A 7280-nucleotide genomic window follows, 5' to 3' on the forward strand; every position below is an offset into this window, starting at 1 on the left:
CAAGAAGGTCCTGTAAGACTTTCTTATAGGAAGGTACTGGATATTTTAATGGACTTTACCAAAATGTAGGAGACATAGAGCGAAGCATGAGGTTTGTTTGACTGTCAGTAGAGATCCCATTGCGAGCCTTTTACAATCTGTATTTGACCTGTCCTCTCTAACAACAGATTATTTCTTGATAAAACTAACACAGATTCACTTGTACTTCTCACAGTATCTTTAGCTTCTTGTTACTTATAAAGAGGTGTGTGTTCACTTTGGTCTAGGGTTTATTTTTACCAGGCAGTGGAATGATCAGATGCTGAATGAAGGTTGTAGACTGGTGATGGAGGAAATGTTTCTCCCTCCACCAGGTTTGGGTAGAAAAGTAGAATATAGAGGAGTTCTGCTTGTCTGTTTTCTTTTCAGATTCTGTCTGGAACTGTTAAAATGAGTATTTTGCCCTCCTAACTTTTCATTCTTAAGCTTCTACTAATTCTAACATGAAGCTGCTGAAACATTTGATGCTGTGGGCAATCTTTTATATTTTTACAATTTCCTGGTATTTAGGGTGCAGATGCACTCCTTGCCCTCAAGGTTTTGTGTAGATCATGCTGTCCTGACACAGCTCAAACAGGGACACAGCTTCCAGAGATGCAAGAGCTCAGCAGAATTTCGTTAAACTGTCCAGTGGGCCTCAGGACAAATAAATGAAATAACTTACTGCAGCATCTCTGTGATTGTTCAAGCCTGAAAGATCTATTTACAAAGCTGCAGTATGAAAAGGAAGAGGTGATTGGCATGTGAAAAAGTTTGTCCATTGGAAGAATTCAATTAAAATTTTTTCAAATTTCATCGTGAATATTTACCTGTTTTGTTTTGTTTTGTTTTGTTGCAAAACTTAAAAACTTTCAAAATCAAATTTTTGCTGCTTCTTACCAGTTTGCCACTAAAAACTTTCAGCATCAACCAAGAATTTGCTTTTTGTCCTGTAAGAAATTAAAATGATACATTTTACAGCATACTCTTTACTCGGTAAAAGCCCAACCAAAACATAAATGTTGGAAGATTTTCATGGTCCCTGATAATAGTCTACTTGAAGTTAATGTGAACTATCAGCAGCTCAACAATAAAGAGCACAAAGATGTATTTTAATTAAGTAGGTCTGAAATGTTTTCAATTACAGGCTGACTTTGAAATAATAAGAGGGGATTGATGATGAGAATTTAAATAGCAAAAAGATGGATTAAACCATTTTTCAGTTTAGCCAACACTGGCCAGAACAATGATTTACCTGTCTCTTTAGCAAGATGGGCAAGAAGGAATTAGAATGATTCCTGACTGTATTTCTGACTTCAGATGTGTTTTCTCTGAAGTAAACAGTATGAAATATGATTGTTTGAAGCAGTGGTGATGCTGAAGTCTGCAAAGATGTGGCTTGCTTCACTTTTTTGGGTTCATCCACCTCAGTTCTGTCAATCTTCTCTACATAGGTTCTGACCTCTGATGATTTTTTTCTGCTCTGCTTTTTAATATTTCAGACTGTTCCCAAGAAAATGTCATGTCACCCTTTAGTGGCTTCAGTTTTGATTCCTATTACTCCTGCACGAACCCCTGTTTCAGGAACATGTTTCAGGAATAACCACCAGGCCAATATTGTCACACTCAAGGATGGCATAAAGTTGAGGGTAAAGCAGAGAATTTGCAGAATTAACTTTTATGCTGTGCTGACAGATTTCCCGCTCTTTAATGAAAATGGTACAAAAGTGGGTAGATAATGGGTAGAAAAAGTATTACTGATGGAAAGAGGTTAAAAAGGAAGAGGAATAGGAAAGTTGTATTTTCACTCATAGAATGATTCAGAAGATGTAATCTTGCTATAGCAGAAGAGATGTAACCTTCACCTCCTAAAGAAGGAAAAAGCATGAGATGTTAAATCAATACTGACTGAATAATGTTCTTCTAAAAAACACAGGTCTATAAATAGAGGAGGTGTAAGCCTGAGATTCAAAGAAAATAAAATAAATGAACATTTTTTTTCTTCTGTGACAAAACTCTTTCTCTGCCTTCTATACACATACATAGTCAAATATAAATTCCCTTGCAGTTCATTTGAAACCCAGTTTACTTTTCCTATAATTATATGCATAACAGGTGAATTGCACATGAGAGGGCAAGAACATTTTTACATGGAAACAAATTGGTTGTTATTCCAAGAGTGGAAGATAAAGAAGTGGCTGTGTATGTGTCAACTCAGAATGCACCCGATGTACAGGTAAAACAAAGTATTAATGGTGGGTTCAATGCACATATGGACCATTCACTTAAGAGTTGGACTCGATGATCCTTGTGGATCCCTTCCAACTCACAGTACTCTCTGATTCTGTCATATTTGTTTCTTACCTTTGAACTACATGACCAGGAGCTGCTTTCAGCCTTCTCTGATTCTCTTGAAACTCCCTAATGATGTTCCCAATTCACATTAATTTATCTGAATCTTTTTATGAAAATAAGTGTCCTGACTGCTGCTGCTGAAGCAGAATGGAACAGCAAGTCTTGTGCCATTGGTATTATATAAGGCAGTACAGACACAAATGAGCAGTGTTACTATGGGATGAACTAAGGGTATCTGGGATAGATAATATGATTGTAATCTTCTTGTTGAGAAAAGACTAATTCTGTCTTCGACATATTGGTCAAATCCTCCTAAAATTAGTGATAATCAGTACAGTCCTGGACAATCACTTCTATTGCAGTAATCAGTGTCTTCTCCTTGAGAAAGTGTATTTCAAGCAAGTTGCATTGCTTGTATGAGTAGTGACATTGATGATGATGGGGTCAGAATCATGTGTAAATAACAATAAATTAATATGGAAATAATGATAACATATGAATGGTATGAAGTTTTGGGGGCAAAAAAGCTAACAGGTCCCAGTTAACATTAGAGTTGGATTGTAGGCTTGTAGCAAGCAACAGTTTCAAATAATACATGTTAATTTCTACATTTTTAGTATTAGCTTTTGCAGTTCATCACTGGCTTGCATTTTTAAAGCTTTTCTTTTTGTCAGCCTGACAAGTTAAACCTCTATTTACATCTTTGGAAGCACTGTCAGAGGAGGTATTTTCAAAATGCAATGTCAGTATTTTGGTGACACTGACTGTGTGCTGTAAACAATCCCTCAGTTCCAGCTGGCTTGCTGTTTTAGTGCATGCTTTATCTCCAGCTGCAGATGCAACATGCAGTTCTATATAGGGATTATCATATCTGGCATCAGATAATCAAAATAGTTTGCAGAGCTGTTTTTACATTTCCACTGTTCTTTTAAAGACTAGATTGTGCTTTCCGTGGCATTTTTACTTGTTTCAAATTTGTTTGTTTGTTTGTTCCTATAGCAACTGTATTTTTCTGCCCCCAGAGTCTTAAACCTGATAGCTTTTAATAGATAGTCGTAGAAAACAGGCTTTTAAAATACATATTTTGGTAGGTAAAATTCTGGATGTTCACTTTTGCAGGAATTGGTGACTTCAGCTTTAAACCTCCAGTCCAAAAAAATTGTTTGCTATGTCTAACATGTTGGTGGAGCATTTGGGGGGAAGGTACTAAACCATCACTATTTGTTGTAATTGCAGTTTTGGCAGCCAACAAGTAAGTTGATTTAACTAAATCAAAGGAGTGATTTAACTAAAATTAATTAAAGGTGACAGGACTAAATGCAAAAGGAACTTCAGTCCTGAACTCTCCTTGGAGGGTTATCCTGATGACATCATCTTTTTTATCTCTTTGGCAGTAAATCTTGGATAGAGGCTTGAAAATTCTCTAGCCTCTTGGCAATGGTATTCATTTACTGTCTGAAAGCCAGAACAAATGAATGGAGGCAGTTTCCCTCTGGACTGATCTGTGTAAATCCCATCAAAAAACCTCAGGCTTCTCTGAGGCATGGTGGCATGAATTTCACTCCAGATATTCAGTGAAAATGGTTTTTATCCTAATACATAGGTGCACTCACATCAGCCCTTTGTGCCACAGCTCTCCTGTACTTGGACTTCCTTTCCTTTCCCTGTCCTGTCCATTCTTCAGGGAACTTGCATCTCCCTGTTGAGAAGCTGAAGTGAAAACTACTGAATGCTCATTTCGTCTACTTTGTTACTGTTGCAAAAAAACCACACTAAAAACAACAAAAACCCAAGAAGAACTTGCTGAATCAGCCTAACCTCGGGCATGGTAGGTTAATAAGAAACTAAAACTTAGAATGGGCTGATTTATTGCCACCACTAGGAGTTTGGGCATGTACACCTAATGTCGCTTGTAATCTCCATCAAGAGGCTGTAATAAAAGGGGGTTTTTCTAATGTTCCTTTTAGGAGTGGGTGTCCACTCCATTTTGTCCTGAAAAGAAATCTAGATGTATTATTCAGTGCTGGACTGCACCCTGCCTTTGGAAAATAAAAAGTGAGTGACATGAGAAGGTATTTTGCCCGGTTACTGGCTAATAGTTTCTTCTGAAGTAAATCAGCGTAATTTCATTGACATCAAGACACAGGAGGAAACCAAAGTTCTCCTCTTCTGAAAGCCTAACCCAGCACCAACCTTCTAAGAGTACCCTGATGAATGCCATGAATCAAAACAAAAACTGTCATCCTAGAGCCCATGCAACATCCAGAAAAAGCAGGACCATCCATCCCCTTTTTTTACTTTGGAGTACTGCTGACATCCTAACTGCCCTATCCATCTGCAGATGATAAATATGTAACTCAGAATTGAATATGAGCCACTTCTCAGATATAAAGCCAGCTCTGCAAGGTAATGCAAGATCCAACTTGTAGTAAACTCTTACTTCTGACTTCTAAATCCTCACATTAAAAATAAATAGGTAAGCAGTGCCAGCACTGAAATCTTGGTAAGTGATGGTGGTAGGTGTATGAATTGATCACCCTAAAACCCTCTGGGACAGGTTTTATGGTTCAGTATGGTTTGGATAATGAAGACCTGAAGAGTTGGTTTTTCTGTGGACTGTTGCATGAGCGTAGAGTTTAGCTGATGACTGTTTCTGGGACAGATTGTTTGTATTTTTAATTTTGCTTAAGATATTGCTCACAAAGATACTGTTCAACCCTGGTTACAATTAGAATAGGTTTAGAAGTGGTTTGGGAAAAGAAAGGAGGAAAATTTCATTTTTTGTTAAATCTTGCATTAGCAATAAGACACGGAATGAGATTGTGATTGACATATGTCAGTAGCATATGTATTTCTTACTCTTCTGGGTATCCATTACCTGACTATTGCCCTCTCTGGAAGTGCAATACAGTACCAGCTCTGGCTGGTTTTCACATGCCCTGTCTTCTCTCTCAGACAGATGGAACATGTAACCCAGAGCTAGTGGACTATGCCCTTTTATTCAAATGTCATCCAGAGTTACTGAAGTTTTTTGGATAACTGCTGGTGTGCTTTGCCTCTGCTTTGTTCAAAATGAGGATGGTAAGAAAATGCACCCTCACCCTCGAGTTCTCTGTGTCTTTCCAGAGTAATGCCCTCAATTCAATCTGCTCTTCCCATTGTCTTGCACTTCCCTCACTCCAAAGGTTGGCAGGACAGAGCAGTAGCCTGCTGGAGAGTACTTATTTTTGTAGAATGAGGCAGGAGCCAACTTCCCTCACTATATCAGTCCCAGCCAACAATGATTACACAAGTGTTTCTGCAGCAAGCAGGGCAAGATGGCAATGATGACACTGTTTCCTGACAATAGCCACTTCACAGGTTTTCCATTGCACTAATCCTTTGGCACTATAAAAGGAGATACATCTGGAGTTGCTTAATACCTTGTCACTGGGCCCAAATTTCTGTTTATTTATAAGCTAAACAGGAAAAAAAAGGAATAAAAAATTGAAGTGGTAAAGCACAGGAGCAATTATTAAATTAAGAGCAAGATTTTACTAGCCATTCTCCCATCAATGCATATCCAGTCAGAAAGCAAACTAAAAAAAATACTTTGGGTAACTGGAAAATGGGCAACATCTGATGAAACTAGGTCAAGGTCCATTAATTAAAGCTTTCCATTTAAAAAGCCCCATGAGCCTGAGTTTCAACAAGTCTGTTGTGCTCTGGACTAAAAATTTCGCTATGAAAAGGTACACAAATTATGTCAGGCAGACCTACAGGCCCCTTTCTTCCAATAGCAGCCAGGTACAGACCCCTATCACAACCTGCCTGGAGGTTTGGGCTGGGAATTCTGCATCCATCCACCTCTGCTTCCTTCTGTGCTGGATCTCCAGTAGTCAAAATGTTTCTCAGTGATAGAACTTCTTATATTCATAGAAGCCATAACCAAGATCAAGAACCTTCATGGGCTAAGTATTGTGCAAAAACTTAGTAACAACTTAGAATTTAAATAAAGATGAGTTTGTTATCCAGTCACCAGGAGATGATGTACTGTCTCCAGGAATGCACCAAGAACTGTAAGCTTTCTTTGCAAACATCATGGCCCCCACGATTCTATGCAGTCTCATTAAACTGTATTGCATAGTGGAATCTTGTATTTCAGTTCCTGGGATCTGAGCCTTTTGGGCTGGGAACTCACCTGTGCTATGGAGATATGACCTTAATTACCTGCTCAATTACAAGAATGCCACTGTTCACTAGAGGTAAGTTCGTTGATTTCCCAACCTTTTATAACTTGAGAAAATTGAGATATGTGTGTGCAATAATATTTGCATGGCTGATAAGGAACATGCATTTGTGAATTACAGTAAGTTTGTTTTCCCCATAGCAAAATTATTTTTTAAATATTTTATTTCAGTTTCCTAAAGACAAACCTGGAACCTGTAAGCCGTGGGCCATTGATATAGATTAGTAGTTTTCCTAAGGATCAGACAACCAGATGACTCCTTCAGCCACTTACTGACTGCAAGCATTCCTGCAAGAAAGAGTTAGAACTGTCATACTTACACACACACACACACACACACACACACACACACACATATATATGTAAGACCATCTTGGTAGAACAAGATATAAGCACCAGTTCTCTTGTCCTGCCGAGTAAAAGACCTGTAATTAATGTGTTTCGTGCTGCACTGGAACAGTTCTGGAGTTACCTCAAGAACTTAATTTGCATGCAATTTTGAAAATATCTGCAACAAAGAGTAGATCACAAATAGTACCATTTTGTCACTTCTACATCCAGTTTGAGAGTCACAACTGGTGTTACCTGTCTTTTCTGTTCTTCCAGCATAGGAAAATCCCAAAGATTAGAATGATAGAATGAGACATTGTACAAATTAGTGATGGGCAGTGTATCGGTA

The 7280-nt window shown here is 38.2% G+C and overlaps 1 long non-coding RNA gene across 1 annotated transcript; it reads left to right on the forward strand.

The window, feature by feature from the left end:
• Positions 1-2283: 2283 nt before the first annotated feature.
• Positions 2284-6640, forward strand: LOC116998422. The gene is made up of 3 exons (XR_004418391.1): positions 2284-4201; positions 5329-5454; positions 6518-6640. It is a non-coding gene; the product is annotated as an uncharacterized LOC116998422 (long non-coding RNA).
• Positions 6641-7280: the final 640 nt, after the last annotated feature.

Source organism: Catharus ustulatus, chromosome 7 (assembly GCF_009819885.2).
Source record: "Catharus ustulatus isolate bCatUst1 chromosome 7, bCatUst1.pri.v2, whole genome shotgun sequence".
NCBI classification, from domain to species: domain Eukaryota; kingdom Metazoa; phylum Chordata; class Aves; order Passeriformes; family Turdidae; genus Catharus; species Catharus ustulatus.